Source organism: Schistocerca cancellata, chromosome 3 (genome assembly GCF_023864275.1).
Source record: "Schistocerca cancellata isolate TAMUIC-IGC-003103 chromosome 3, iqSchCanc2.1, whole genome shotgun sequence".
NCBI classification, from domain to species: domain Eukaryota; kingdom Metazoa; phylum Arthropoda; class Insecta; order Orthoptera; family Acrididae; genus Schistocerca; species Schistocerca cancellata.
The window spans coordinates 855,291,043-855,304,763 of record NC_064628.1 but is presented as its reverse complement, the minus strand read 5'-3'; positions in this window follow the sequence as shown (position 1 = coordinate 855,304,763).

Here is a 13,721-nt window from a genome sequence, read left to right as displayed (position 1 = left end):
TGTTGATAATGCCGTAGTGCACGGTGAGTGTCGAATTTGAGTGACTATAGGAAGATACAAGACGACTTACACAAAATTTTCAGTTGGTGTGATGAAAGCAGCTAGCCCTAAATGTGGAACACGTAAGTCAATGTGGATGAGCAGGAAGATGAAACGTGTTACGTTCCGTTACGATATTACTAGTGTCCTTCTTGACACTGTTAAGTCGATAAAATATCTGGGCGTGACGTTGCAAAGCGGTATAAGTGGGAAAAGTTTAGAAAAATGTGGTCCATCTCTAAAGGAGACCGCATATAGGACGCTGGTGCGATTTGTTTTTGAGTACTGCTCGAGTGTGTGGGATCCGTACCTGGTCGGATTGAAGGACGATATCGAAGCAATTCAGAGGCGGGCTGCTAGATTTGTTACTGTTAGGCTCGAGCAAGTGTTACCGAGCTGTTTCGTGCATTCAGATGGGAACACCTGGAGGGAAGGCGATGTTCTTCTACAGCAACACTATTGAGAAAATTCTGAGAATCGCCTTATGGAGCTGATTTCCGGACGATTTTACTGCCGCGACATACATTGCGCGTACGGACCACAAAGGTAAGATACGAGAAATTAGGGCTCACAAAAGAAGACGAAGTAAATATTCCAGAATTCGAATCGAAAACACCTGCCAATATAAGTAACGTAGAAGTAAATATCCTCGAAGTAGAGAAGCAACTCAAATCACTTATTAAAAGCTAGTCTTCTGGTCCAGACTGTATACCAGTTAGGTTCCTTTCCGAGTATGCTGATGGATTAGCTCCATACTTAACCATCATATACAACCGTTCGCTCGACGAAAGATCCGTACCCAAAGACTGGAAAGTTGCACAAGTCATACCAATGTTCAAGAAAGGTAGTAGGAGTAATCCACTAGATTACAGGCCATATCGTTAATGTCGATATGCAGCAGGATTTTAGAACATATATTGTGTTCGAACATTATGAATTATCTCGAAGAAATCGGTCTATTGACAGACAGTCAATATGGGTTTAGAAAATATCGTTCCTGTGAAACACAACTAGCTCTTTAATCACATAAAGTGTTGAGTGGTACTGACAAGGGATTTCAGATCGATTCCGTATTTCTGGATTTCCGGAAGGCTTTTGACACTGTACCACACAAGCGGCTCGTTGTGGAATTGCGTGCTTATGGAATCTCGTCTCGGTTATGTGACTGGGTTTGCGATTTCCTGTCAGAGAGGTCTCAGTTGGTAATATTTGACAGAAAGTCATCGAGTAAAACAGAAGTGATTTCTGGCGTTCCCCAAGGTAGTGTTATAGGCCCTTTGCTGTTCCTTATCTATATAAAAGATTTGGGAGACAATCTGAGCAGCCGTCTTCGGTTGTCTGTAGATGACGGTGTCGTTTATCGACTAATAAAGTTATCAGAAGATCAAAACAAACTGCAAAACGATTCAGAAAAATTATCTGCATGGTGCGAAAAGTGGCAGTTGACCCCAAATAACGAAAAGTGCGGTCATCGACATGAGTGCTAAAAGGAACTCGTTAAACTTCGGTTTCACGATAAATCAGTCTAATCTAAAAGCCGTAAATTCAACGAAATGTTTAGGTATTACAATAACGAACAACTTAAATTGGAAGGAAGGCTAACCAAAGGCTGCGTTTTACTGGCAGGACACTTAGAAAATGTAACAGACCTACTAAGGAGACTGCCTACACTACGCTTGTTCGGCCTCTTTTAGAATACTGCTGAGCGGCGTGGGATCCTTACCAGATAGGACTGACGGAGTACATCGAAAAAGTTCAAAGAAAGGCACCACGTTTTGTATTATCGCTAAATATGGGAGAGAGTGTCACAGAAATGATAGAAGATTTGGGCTGGAAATCATTAAAAGAAAGGCGTTTTTCGTTGCGACGGAATCTTCTCACGAAATTCCACTCACCAACTTTCTCCTCTGAATACGAAAATATTTTGTTGACACCGACCTACATAGGGAGAAACGATCACCAAGATAAAATAAAGGAAATCAGAGCTCGTACGGAAAGATATAGGTGTTCATTCTTTCCCTGCGCTATATGAGATTGGAATAATAGAGAATTGTGAAGGTAGTTCGATGAACCCTCTGCCAGGCGCTTAATTGTGATTTGCAGAGTATCGATGTAGATGTAGATACGGAGGCATACGGACAGTTGTTTTTCCGTCGCTCTGTTTGCGAGCGAAACAAGTTAGGAAGTGACAAATGGTGGTACAATGTACTCTCCGCTACCCACCGTACGCTCTGCGTAGATGTAAGTGCAGACGCAGGCGGTCTTCTTTCTTTACGAGGTTCCTCCGTAAGAAGTACTATACTTCACTAAGAAAAGTTTTACACAACTAACCAGGCCACGTCACAACAGTATTGCATAAATCCCAACAACACAAGGTAACCTCATATAACACAAGTGTCCTATAAGCTCGCTCTTTTATAGATGTGCTACGCCAGAATTCTCCCAATAAACCGAAGGCGACAATCTGCGTCCCTTAATATCAATCTTAGGTCCTCGCTCCATTTCATAGAGCTTGGCAACGTTATGCCTAGATATTTAGTCGATGTGGCTGGGTCATGCGGCTCTCCACAAATACTATATTGGAACATCACGGATTGATTTTCCCACTTATTTACACTAACTTACATTTTTCTAAAAGGGACATTCAATAAGTAGTACAATACATTTATTTCTCTGTCAGTTTCGGTTGAAAAAACACAGATTGGGTTTTTTGGGGGAGGAGACCAGACAGCGAGGTCATCAGTCTCATCGGATTAGGGAAGGACGGAGAAGGAAGTCGGCCGTGCCCTTTCAAAGTACCATCCCGGCATTTGCCTGGAGCGATTTAGGAAAATCACGGAAAACCTAAATCAGGATGGCCGGACGCGGGATTGAACCGTCGTCCTCCCGAATGCGAAAAAAAAAACAATGCAGAATTTCTTGTGGACATCGTGGAATATTCCCACTTCAGCCCCTTTAGTTTTGTGAAGTTGAGATGCAGCCTTCACAGTGTCATCTGTAACAAAGTGCATTCCAGGCACAACTTTCTTTTGGCAGAAAATTAGAGCATCGCAGATACTCTTAGGCACTTACTGAATGTCTATAGTGACCTGGTTGTGAAAGCACAGTGAATCGTTGGGTAATGTCTGTCATCATCGCAACAAGGTTGCGCAAACCTGTCGGATCTCCCGTTCGCCGGTTGGCCGCACACACCTGTGACTCCTGCGGTGTTGGAACGTGCGGACACTCTCATTCCAGGTGATGGACGGACCACAATCAAACACCTCACTGCCCAACCGAAAGTCTCTGTTAGTAGTGTTGACACACTCGTCCACCAGTTGTGCTACAAAAGGTGAGAGACTGCGGGGTTCTCCTGCCTTCTAACTCCCATCTATTTGGCCCAGTGAAGGATGCACCCTATGGGGGGCTGTATGTGGTTGATGGAGACGTTACTGATACAGAGAGACCTCGACCTGTAGATTGGTACCACGCAGACAAACAGGCCCTGCCGTTAATGTGACGTAAGCCCGAAGAAATGTTCAAATGTGTGTGAATTCCTGAGGGACCAAACTGCTTAGGTCATCGGTCCCTAGATTTACACACTACTTAAACTAACTTAAACTAACCTTTACTAAGAACAAAACACACGCCCATGCCCGAGGGAGGACTTGAATCTCTAGCGGGACGGGCCGCGCAGTAAGTCCGTCCCATTGAACGGGTTTTATGTTGAGAAATAGGCTTTCGTAGCCAAAAGAGTGGAAAATAATATGGTGTATTGCAATCGTACATAAAACCACCCTGATTTCATGAAAAACGCCCCTCGTACATTTACAGATCTGCCATACATTGCACCAATTAGTAATTTTGTCTAAGGCATCCTACACCCTACTCCACACACTCAACGACGACATTTTCCCCGTGCAGTCTAGAGTCATCCGCAAACAGTTGTTTACTGTTGATAACTGCTGATTTATATAAAAGGAGCATTCCATATTAATCTGTACTTTATAATCATCTTGAGTTTGAAGCCCTTTTGTCCGTGTTTGCTTTAACAATACATATGTTTTTGGGTGGTGTCCGCCTTTAGCAAATCACAGTTTTGTTTTTTATCCAGAACAGTTTAACTGCGGTTGCAGCATCATCACTGAGCTTTTATGTTATGGCTGTTAAACATAAAGAATGCTCTTTACTGATTGCATACTTTAAATATTGGTTTTTGAATTGTAAATACAGATGTTTGAATAACACTTAAAATTATGTATTCATACCTTTTTACCACATAGTGTGGTTTTCCTGCTGTATTATATTTTTTAAGTGTCTGTTTTCTTTCACAGTTTGTCATCTGCAACCATATACAACTTAATGTAGACAAAATATTTAAGCAAAAATTACGATTTGGAAACTGTTATGGCTACGCCTGAAAGTAATTAATTTTATGTGGAACGTTTTGTGTGTGTGTGTGTGTGTGTGTGTGTGTGTGTGTGTCTGTGTGTATTCACATTATGTTTCACTTACGTTTTCTTTTTTCCTCATCTTCTTCACTGTGAAGTTCTGTCTATTGAGCTGCCACTGCTAGTGCTTCACTGTTTACCACTTGTAGAAACAAGATGGCGGACAGTGGAACAGTTGAATACACAGCTCTCTGCAATGGAACCCTGTTCTCTGCCCTCAAAGAATTATTAGATAACACCAAGATATTGCATAGGAACGCTCAATGAGCGACCTGATGACGTTAAAGCAAAACTGCAATAACAGTCACTCGGTTGATTTTTGTTGTTTTGAATTAGACTTCTGAGCCTTGCCTGTTGAAAGCAAATGTCGCAGTGATGGTTAAATGGTAATCAATCACTTATATCAGTAGTTGAAACTTCCTTAATGTGGAAAATCATTCACGCCAGAACGGTCTTTGTTGAAACAAGACTATCTTTTTGTGCCTTTTTTTTCCCTAAAAGCACTCGCTCCACACACAGTTTAAATCTTTCGAGCTGCCTCCTTGGCATTCACCCGTCTATTATACCAAAAGTAAATACTGTGTTGCAGATGTTACGCCTGTTCCCACTTGCAACCCAATTTTATAACGCTTAACCGTAGTTCATGATTTTCAAGTATGCAAAATCCAATGATTAACTGCAAGATGATAACTAGAACTTCAAATTCGAAAGTGACAGCTGATACATACACTGACAGCGTCGCGCCGCGTTCACCTGGGCGGCGCCAGATTTCAGGCGGCGGGTGGCGTCTGGCCGGTGGCCGGTAGCCGCTGCAGCGCGAGGAAACGCTCGAGCGTAAGCTGTTACGATCGCGGCGCAGCCACGAGCTGTCCTGCGGAATTGTTTCTGGAAGTATTTGTTATTATTGGTGGGTAAAATGTAAAGCGAATTATCTTCGATGTTCAATCAGACTCATAACTTTAGACGAGGGCCGAAATATGGTTAAAAAAAAGAGAGTTACGGTCGGACGCGAACACGCGACTATAAGGTTAGAATGCGCGGCGATTACCACTTTTTAAATTTTTTTTTTGTCTCATTGCTCCCCTTCAACCTGTCCTTTACACTAGCCAACTTTTGCCTTCTCGGCCCAGGTTCTACGCCTTTAAAGAGAGACTTTAACTTAATAATGTAGAAACGCGCTTCCTCTGAACGGTAAAGTAAGTATGCCCCTTTTGTTGCGTTTTGTTTGAATAAAATAAATATAAATTCCATTGAGAAGGCATTTACATAATTATTATGGAAACGTAACAGCATCTATTAATTTCTTTCTCAGTGTGTGTAAAAAAGGAAAGAAGCAAACTCATTATTGCTTATATGTAAAATTTTCTTCTTCAGAAAGGTAACAAAGTAACGTAGGCCTCTGTTGCTTGATTTGACTAACAATTAACATAAAGTTTTCTTCATGTCTAAAGCAAAAGAAAGAAAGAAAGAACTAAATAAAAGGTATTCGCCACTTTCATCATTGTTGTATACTTTCCTCAAAACAAAGTAATATACAGTGTGTATTATAATTAATGGCGTAAACGAATACAGTTGAAAGTACACGATACCAGAAGCAAAAAAAATCTCAGTAAACATAGGGTCGAAAATGCATACCTCATGAGCTACGAGCCATTTTTCATCTTCGATATTGTGAAACAAATCTCTTCTACTGCAGGTTCTTTGCTTTCCATGTTTTCGGAAGTGGTAGTATGGACCAAAATAAGAAAAAAAAGTGTCCAGCAAACATGTGCTCTAGAACGCATACCTTAAAAGTTACGAGCACTTGATCATTACTAGAGTTGTATTTCAAAGTAGCAAAGATGAAGAAGTGCTCATAGCTCTTAAGGAATACATTTTAGAGCACATCTTTACTGGGATTTTTTTCTTGTTTTGGTCCATACTACCAGTTCAAAAAATATGGAAAGCAAAGAACTTGCAGTAGAAGAGATTTGTTTCGTAATATAGAAGACGAAAAATTGCTCGTGACTCCTAAGGTAGGCATTTTCGACCCTATGTTTACTAAGACGTTTTTGCTTCTAGTATCGTGTATTTTCAACTGTATGCGTTTACGCCATTAATTATGATACACCCTGTATACAGATGGACTTAACTGGTCTATACCGATGAGCTTCTATGTTTACTTGCTGTTTCAAAACCTCCTACTTCTACGTGAAGTAGAAACTTTAACCAAAAGTAATTCGTGTCATATACGAAATGTTTTGTTGTTAGTGTAAATTACTCGCTTCTATTGTTTACAGTATTGTTTTAGTTTAAAAAATTGCGAAATTTTCTTTGTATTTTTTAACACACATCAACTTACGATGCTGAGTTGTAAGATATACTCCGAAGTCCTCCCTATTGCTTGATTCTTTTCTTAGGATGTAATGCAACGTTTGGCCTTTCAATCAGTTGATTGCGTTACATTTTGTTTTACGGTAAGGTATACTGTCAAGATTTAAAAATTCAGCAGACGTAACGGCGTTGAACGTGGTTCTGCTGATGCTATCTTTTGTCTTATGTAGAGCCATATGTCTTGTACCTTGTCACACAACAATCTATGCTCTTCGGTATCTGGTATATTACATAATGTACACGACGGTGACTCTGACAATCCAATATAGTGAAGTTAGAGTTCGTCGTAATTTTGGCAGCAAAGTGCCAGGTCGACCTGACATACGTTGGCAGGTTCCGGCAGTGAATATTTTCCCATATTGTTTCCCAGTTATAACACATGTACCGTCAAGAGCGACGTTCATCATTAATGGATTAAAGTTAAGTATGAAACTAATTACGTCCGCTTTCTGAATTCTCATTCCTTGTCATGTTCCAGACCTCACGTCAGTATAGTTCTTCCCTCTTCACGCCAGCCTGTGTGAGCTAAAATGTGTGCATTTCGGCCTCCAGTTCTAACACGGTGTTGGCTCTTCTGCCAACCCAACATTGGCGGCGAGTAAAAACGGTGTTCTTATCTATACTGCCCTGAAATCATTGTGTCATGGCTTCGCCACAATCTCCACATGTACTGTCCGAATTTTATCGCTTACAAAATCAGCAGGCGCATGCGTTAGTGGATGCCCTTGGACAGCTCGTCCAGGGTCAACGTGCAATGCAAAACGATGCGACAGCCGCCGCTCCACCGCTAATGCAGCCACAACACGCAGTTGCACCGACCTTCCGAACTTTTGATGTTGCACTGGAAAGCTGGACGGAGTGGTCACGCCAATTTGGATTCCATCTCGCCGCCTACAGAATTCAAGGTAACGAGCGGTAGCCTTTACTTTTGTCGTCCTTCAGAGTGCAAACCTACCGTGTGATAGTCAAATTATTTCCCCCACGCGACGTAGCAACTCTGTCCTACGACGAAATTTTGTCTGCATTAGATGCATATTTCAAACCATCAGTCAATGTAGTTGCGAAACGGTATACATTCTTTCGTAAAAAACATACGGCAGGTCAGACTAATTGGGAGCGGGTTGCAACCTAGGGATTGTGCTTTTGAGTGTCAGTGTGGACTCCCATCTTCAGATACTATGGCACGTGATGCAATTGCACAGAACGTTTCTGATATTCGTATCAGGGAACAGATTTTGAAACTAGTCAATCCCTCCCTTCAACAAGTGATGGACATATTGGATCGGCAGGACACACTTGACTTTGCTCAGGAATCATTTGAAACTGCGCCAGCCGTGTGTCAGGTTAACCGGCCCACCCGGCGAGCTGCGCGGAACAGAAACAGCCCTCGTGCCCGACCGCGTCGCTGCCCCCAGGCTCTCTCAGCCACGTGTGCCGCGCCGGCAAGAAAATGCAGTGCTCAAATCATGCCCGCGGTGCGCTATTAAACATTCGCATGAGAATTGCCCGTCACACCAAGCTATTTGCTTTTACTGTACTAAAAAAAGGACATGTTCAGAGTGTTTGCCAGAAAAAGCTCAGATTGTAAACTCAAAACCATTCCAGGCCCTTTACTTCGTGTGTGTGTGTGTGTGTGTGTGTGTGTGTGTGTGTGTGTGGTTTGAGGTTTTCGGGCGCTAACCCTTTACTTCGCGCCGGAATCGTAATCCAACCATGGATACTCAGGCTCGTGGAACTTTGCCCATGGAAATTCATGTCATTCATTCTACTCTGCCCAGTGCCACTCTCTCTAACAGTGACTGTGTTCATCCCACAAATACTGTGCGTCGACAATGCCAGAACTCCCATCAAGTCGCAAATGATTTTGTACCAGTGTCAGTTCACGTTGCACGAGACAGTCGCTCTTGTCGTCAGCAGGACAATAAACGTTTTGTAGACTTGGACATTAATGGCAATGTGATACTATTCCAGCTCGACACCGGAGCTGCAGTTTCACTGATCAATCAAGACACTTACAAACTGCTGGGCACACCTCCGTTGCATGCCGCAAATGTTAAGTTAACTAGCTATTCAGGTCAAGAGATCCCTGTGTTAGAACAATGCAGCCTTCTTGCAACATACAAAGGACAAACAAAACTTGTGTCATTTTACGTCCTTCGTTCTTCTTCTGCAGTGAACTTCTTTGGTTCAGATTCATTTCAGTTGTTTAACTTGTCTATAGTAAATCAGGTCCTATCAGTGAACCGGACTGTGCCTTCAGACAGTGTTTCTCGTCTATGTGAAGAATTTGCAGACATTTTTGCACCGCACCTCAGTTCTACTAAGAACTATAAAGCGCATTTGGAACTGGAATTAAACGCGCAACCGAAATTTTTCAGCGTGCGCAATGTTCACCACGCATTGCGTGATGAGGTCGCCAAAACATTACACGATTTGGAATCACAAGGTGTAATTGAACATGTGCAGGCTTCTCTCTAGGCACCACCCTTAGTAATTTTGCCAAAACCTTTGGGAAAATTGATACTTTGTGTGGGCTTCAAGGCAACAGTGAATCCACAACCAGTATTTGCAACTTTTCCTTTACTCTTCCGGAATATCTTTTTGACACACTGGGCCCGGGCAAATATTTTTCTAAATTGGACCTCGCAGATGCGTACTTGCAAATACCGGTGGACAAAGAATCCCAGCGCATTTTGGTGGTTAACACTCATCTTGGTTTGTATCAATCCACACGACTGCCATTCGGGTGTGCATGCGCCCCTGCATTGTTTCAGCAATATCTACAAACTGTTTGTGCGTCGGTCCCTATTGCAGCAAACTATCTGGACAATATTGTGATCTCCGGGAAGACAGAAGAAGAACATTTAGCCAATCTCAGAACATTACTTCAGGTCTTGCGACAAAATGGTCTTCGCTTACAGAAGGACAAATGTGTGTTTTTTGCTAGTGACTTGCCATACCTGGGACATGTCCTCAATGCCCAAGGCATCCATCCCAGTCCCACGCACCTCCGTGCCATACAAGACTTGCCTTCGCTGCAGAATTTGAAGCATCCACAGAGTGTGCTGGGAAAAATAAGCTATTATCACATATATGTGCCGCATGCTTCTTCCATTTCAGCTCCGCTTCATCGCTTAAACCGTAAATGTGTTCCGTTCGTCTGGACGACGGAATGCAAACGCACCTTTCGCCGGTTGAAATCGGCGTTGCTTTCCAATACTTACCTTACGCCATTCGATCCACGGAAGCCCCTTTTGTTGATGGTGGATGCATCGGATTTCGGGATCGGTGCTGTGCTTGCGCACAAAGATAGCTCGCACGATCGCCCTATTGCCTTTGCATCCAAATTGCTCTCGTCTGCGCAAAGCAATTATTCACAGATCGAGAAGGAAGCATTGGCTCTTGTATTTCGTGTTACAAAATTCATTCGCTGGTTTATTTTCCCTTCGCAGTACTGCTACAATATCTTGTATTGGTCCACTGCTAAGCACGGAACTGCCGATGCGTTGCCCGTTTGACTGTTGCTGAGGATAGGGCATTCGATTCCTCCAAACTTGCTTGCATGTTCATTGATTCGGAAACCGATGACGTGGTCGATTCGTTTCCGATTGATTTTCGTAGTGTAGCTACAGCCACAACTGCCGACCATGTCCTTGCTACCGTTCTGCGTTTTGTTGCTACGCAATGGCCCTTGTCAAAGTCACGGATCGGGGACCCGTTGGTTCGCCGATTTTTTGCTCACAAGGAGAGACTTTTTGTTCGAAGTGGTGTTTTGCTGTTGCGTTCTGACAATGATCAGAGTCGTGGTCCCACGTTCGTTACAGTCCTCTGTCTTAAAGCTTCTCCACCAAGGACATTGGGGTATAGTGAGAACGAAACAACTTGCTCGTCAGCACTGTACTTGGTTCGGAATCGATGCCGCGATTACGAATATGTGCTCTTCTTGCATGGTGTGTGCCAAACAACAATCAGCACCACCATGGTAATTCTTTGCAAGGCAAAAGCCACTTTCCCTTGGCAACGCTTCCACATCGATTTTGCTAATCCATTCTGGAATGCTCGATGGTTGGTTATGATAGATTCATGCAGTAATTTTCCTTTTGTTGTCCGGCTGTCTTACACGTCATCATATGCCACCATCCAAGCGTTATCTGCTATCTTTTACATTGAAGGTCTTCCACAGACTATTGTTTCCGACAATGCCCCATAATTCATATCTGCAGAATTTCAGTCATTCTGCAAGGACAATGGTTTTCAACATCTGACGTCCGCGCCGTTTTCGCCACAGTCAGACGGTGCCGCTGAACGATTGGTCAGGACTTTCAAGTCACAGATGTTGAAGTTGAAAGAGTTGCATTTTCGGGAGGACGCATTATTGCTCTTTTTGTCCTCGTATCGCTCTCAGCCCCAAGATGGTAGCTCGCCGGCTGAGTTGCTCCACGGTCGCCATCATCGAACCTTGATGTCTTTGCTACATCCGCCGCACCGGTTCCTGTGCAGCGGCAGACATCTGCTTTTGCTCCAGGCGACGTTGTCTACTACCGCCACTATCGAGATTCATGGCGTTGGCTCGAAGGGCGCATTCTTTGCTGGCTCGGACGTGCTATGTATCTGGTTTTGGGGGCCTCTAGTGAGGTGCGCCAGCATCTCAACCAGCTGCGCGTCTATTGTCGCACGGGATGTGCCACTCCCAGTCTGCTTTCAGTGACAGTGCCGTCCGGTCAGCGCCCCGGGGACCCATCTAATGGCTCGCCTCAGCCCCAGGTGTTAGCGACACTGCAGCCGCTGGGCGCCCCCCTGGGTCACGCGCCGCCGAAAGCTCCCCGGGACCAGTTGTCCTCCAACATGGAACTATTGCCCGCTCCGGACCATATGTCGTCTTCGCCCGTTGGGTTGCCCCGGCCCGATGGAGGCCGACCCTTCGGCCCCTCCTGTCTCTCTACGGGCGCATACACCGCATGTTGGCGTGCACCCTGGAGTAGGTTTTCCAGCATTCCCTAGCTCTCCTTGGTCCGAATGGCAGGGTGCGGGTGGCTCAGCCTCGCCTGTTGTTAGGCTCCCCACCTCGTCGCATACGTCATAATGGGGTCCTCTCCACGGCCGGTGGAGGCCTTATACCACAACCGTCCGCCAATTTGCGGGGGAGGAATGCGGTGTCACCGCCAGACACCAATCTTGCTAGGTGGTAGCCTTTAAATCGACCGCGGTCCGTTAGTATACGTCGGACCCGCGTATCGCCACTATCAGTGATTGCAGACCGAGCGCCGCCACACGGCAGGTCTAGTCTAGAGAGACTCTCTAGCACTCGCCCCAGTTGTACAGCCGACTTTGCTAGTGATGGTTCACTGTCTACATACGCTCTCATTTGCAGAGACGACAGTTTAACATAGCTTTCAGCTACGTCATTTGCTACGTCCTAGCAAGGCGCCATATTCAGTTACTATAAGTACTATTTTCAAGAATGTATTCTGAACAGATAATATTGTGAATCATATACTGTCAAGAGCGACGTACATCATTGATGGATTAAAGTTAAGTATCAAACTAATTACGTCCGCTTTCTGAATTCTCATTCCTTGTCATGTTCCAGACCTCTCGTCAGTATAGTTCTTCCCTCCTCACGCCAGCCTGCGTGAGCTAAAACGCGTGCATTTCGGCCTCCATTTGTGACACGGTGTTGGCTCTTCTGCTAACCCAAAAAATTGTCTTTGACAATGCTAATATTAGTAAACTTATTCTTTTAGTGGAAAAGTAGGTTATTAAAGGGGAAGCACTTAATCCTATGCTACAAGCAGCTAAAAATAGTATTAACTTCAGAGAAGGAGACAAGCTGAATATAGCAACAGGAAATCCCAAAATATTTTATCCAATTTCTAGTGGATATAAAGCTTCAAATAATACTAAACAATCTGTTCAAGCTTTGTGCAATAAAATCAGAGATATATTAACATTTGATGAGTCAATTGATATATCTAATATTACATTTAATATTCAAATGTTGGCAGTTCCAAGTAATAGCAAACATAAAAAAGTAATAGATTTAGTTGATGATAAAGAGACTAAATTATGCATTACTAGCATTAATAGTAATTATAACCTGTGGTGTCCTAGAGCAATAACAGTTGCATTAACATATCACACAGATTTTATCTTAGGTGGAGAACTAACTACTGGTGTAATTAAGAAAATTAGAGCAGGACACAAATACAAATGATAAAGGGCATAACCATGATATAATGTAACCAGGTAGGATTTACTATAGACTGTATTAAAAATGTTGACTAACTCTTGGATATTCAAATAAATGTCGTATGTACTGAAAATTTCAATTCAGTTATCTGTCATAGTCCTGAGGAAACAATAAAATTATGTCTGCATAGAAGTCACAACCATTTTGATATAATTAACAGTATATCAGCAGAATAGTATCATCATATTTTTGTGACAAATGTAACAGTACATGTAACAACATGAACGAATATAAATGCAAAACAGAGAGAAAAATCTGCATATTATACAATGGTACAGAACACAATACCATTTAAAATTGGATATACTGTCAACACAGTATTTATTATGTTATAATGAAGAATGTTTAAACTATCACCAAGAAATTTTTATTTAGCTTATAAATGTGAAGAATGTGAAAGGATTTGCTCGAGACCTAAAGAACATATTTGTGATTTGAAATATGTAGAAACTGCAAACTGGAAGTAGAAATTACAAAATCATTAGTATTACATGCAATACAAAATACAAAAAGGTGGTTATGTGAAAGAAAATTTATTGAATAATATATAGTACAAGCTGTAAAAAATGTATTAAAATGGTTTTTATGTTAATGAAGAATATAGAAGTTAATAAGCTTTTGAATGTTCC